The following is a 3,196-nucleotide window of genomic DNA, read 5'->3' as shown; positions in this document are numbered from 1 at the left end:
TTGGCAATTTACATCCCGCCCATCAGCATAACAAGGCTCCCAGTTCTCCATGGCCTGTCCTGCCTTTCTGGATTTTACACTTTTTTCAGATGGCCCTTTTGACCGGGGGGAAGTGAGACTTCATTGTAGTGCAGATTTCCTTTGCAAGCTCGCTTGGTTGGCCAAAAAGGGCGTATGCGTTTTTTCCTGAATATATTCAGGAAAAAACGCATACGCCCTTTTTGGCCAAGTGCATCATTGTGGACGTTCTGCCTCTTTTCCTATGCTTTCAATGCAATTCCAGTCTACCTCCTGAAATCGGTTTCCTGCAATTCTGCCCCGCTTTCAAGTCCTCTTGGCAGCCTTACTTCAGTCTATTTTTGGACGATAGCTGTCATTTATAACTCTGCAGGTTTGTGAATTACAGTGCCCCTGAGCTCCTGTCTTCAACTCGCTTTCTTGTGACCTGGCCGCAACACCGCAGGATGGCTTCAGGCCCTAATCTGGTTCCGGCCCGGCATGCTGAGCCTTTGGTTAATTCCTCTTCCTGGTGGGAAATGAGAGTTAAATTTGCCCGTCCAGACACCTCCAGCTAGCCTCTCATTGGTTCTTGCTATTCCTGTTCATCTTCCGCAGAAATTGCAAACTGGGCCAACAGGAGGTTAAAGGCGCTGACTCTCCAAGTGGGGAGAGTGTTAGTAAAGCGTCTGGAATGTTGCACCCGAGTACCAGGGGAGGAAAACTGAGACATATTTGAACACGTCTCCCGATCACATGGTTGATCATACTCTAGGTTCCACATGCATGTTTTAGCTGAAGGAAGAATATCTTAAACCTGGGTAGTTGAAACCCGTGGAATGGGTACCATGCAATATGACTTCAAAGGGTCTTCATTTGCTCACCGAACCTCTCCAATCCTATCACTGCTGCTTTTATGCCCCTGTACACATGCTTGATTCTCTTTCGGAGACATAGCAATCCATAGGTTTTAAGATACTTACTAGTCAGGTACATTCTTAGGCGTTTAATATGGGGTGTTGAGTCCATTTCGTTGAGCAAGGAGTAGCTCTTGTCTATTCCATATTTGGCTAAAGGAACTTTATCTGTGCTCATTTCAATCTCTGGTTTTATGCAGCACCCCAACTCACCTTTACCCTTAAGCAAGAATAAGTTGGTTTTCTAAATTTGAGACCCTGTTCTGTTCTGTAATTCAGTTCCTGTGTAGCCAAGTTTACATTCCGTGTATTACTGATATCTTATGATGTTTCTTTTTCTGTGTGACTTATTTCAGTTAGAATCATCATACCTGAATCCACTCATTGTGCTGCTAAGGGCCTGATGACACAGATTTCATTGCTGAGTGATATTGCTTTGTAAGTAAATACCACAACTTCTTTATCCATTTTTCACTTTCTGCGATGTTGAACTTGTACTGTAAACGAGGTTCTTGTAAACAGAGCCGTTCCAAACTTTGGGGTGGCTGTGTCTTTTTGATTTTAATTTCCCTAAGCTATAGGACCATAAGTGGAAGTGCCCTAGGTTCTGTTGCTTTGTTTTTTAGATGTTTCAGGAAACACCATACACTTCTCCCGAGTGGTTGTTGGCAATTTACATCCCGCCCATCAGCATAACAAGGCTCCCAGTTCTCCATGGCCTGTCCTGCCTTTCTGGATTTTACACTTTTTTCAGATGGCCCTTTTGACCGGGGGGAAGTGAGACTTCATTGTAGTGCAGATTTCCTTTGCAAGCTCGCTTGGTTGGCCAAAAAGGGCGTATGCGTTTTTTCCTGAATATATTCAGGAAAAAACGCATACGCCCTTTTTGGCCAAGTGCATCATTGTGGACGTTCTGCCTCTTTTCCTATGCTTTCAATGCAATTCCAGTCTACCTCCTGAAATCGGTTTCCTGCAATTCTGCCCCGCTTTCAAGTCCTCTTGGCAGCCTTACTTCAGTCTATTTTTGGACGATAGCTGTCATTTATAACTCTGCAGGTTTGTGAATTACAGTGCCCCTGAGCTCCTGTCTTCAACTCGCTTTCTTGTGACCTGGCCGCAACACCGCAGGATGGCTTCAGGCCCTAATCTGGTTCCGGCCCGGCATGCTGAGCCTTTGGTTAATTCCTCTTCCTGGTGGGAAATGAGAGTTAAATTTGCCCGTCCAGACACCTCCAGCTAGCCTCTCATTGGTTCTTGCTATTCCTGTTCATCTTCCGCAGAAATTGCAAACTGGGCCAACAGGAGGTTAAAGGCGCTGACTCTCCAAGTGGGGAGAGTGTTAGTAAAGCGTCTGGAATGTTGCACCCGAGTACCAGGGGAGGAAAACTGAGACATATTTGAACACGTCTCCCGATCACATGGTTGATCATACTCTAGGTTCCACATGCATGTTTTAGCTGAAGGAAGAATATCTTAAACCTGGGTAGTTGAAACACGTGGAATGGGTACCATGCAATATGACTTCAAAGGGTCTTCATTTGCTCACCGAACCTCTCCAATCCTATCACTGCTGCTTTTATGCCCCTGTACACATGCTTGATTCTCTTTCGGAGACATAGCAATCCATAGGTTTTAAGATACTTACTAGTCAGGTACATTCTTAGGCGTTTAATATGGGGTGTTGAGTCCATTTCGTTGAGCAAGGAGTAGCTCTTGTCTATTCCATATTTGGCTAAAGGAACTTTATCTGTGCTCATTTCAATCTCTGGTTTTATGCAGCACCCCAACTCACCTTTACCCTTAAGCAAGAATAAGTTGGTTTTCTAAATTTGAGACCCTGTTCTGTTCTGTAATTCAGTTCCTGTGTAGCCAAGTTTACATTCCGTGTATTACTGATATCTTATGATGTTTCTTTTTCTGTGTGACTTATTTCAGTTAGAATCATCATACCTGAATCCACTCATTGTGCTGCTAAGGGCCTGATGACACAGATTTCATTGCTGAGTGATATTGCTTTGTAAGTGAATACCACAACTTCTTTATCCATTTTTCACTTTCTGCGATGTTGAACTTGTACTGTAAACGAGGTTCTTGTAAACAGAGCCGTTCCAAACTTTGGGGTGGCTGTGTCTTTTTGATTTTAATTTCCCTAAGCTATAGGACCATAAGTGGAAGTGCCCTAGGTTCTGTTGCTTTGTTTTTTAGATGTTTCAGGAAACACCATACACTTCTCCCGAGTGGTTGTTGGCAATTTACATCCCGCCCATCAGCATAACAAGGCT

The sequence above is a fragment of the Stenella coeruleoalba genome (assembly GCF_951394435.1).
Source record: "Stenella coeruleoalba genome assembly, contig: scaffold_201, whole genome shotgun sequence".
Lineage (NCBI taxonomy): Eukaryota > Metazoa > Chordata > Mammalia > Artiodactyla > Delphinidae > Stenella > Stenella coeruleoalba.
Note: the sequence above shows the minus strand (reverse complement) of the source record.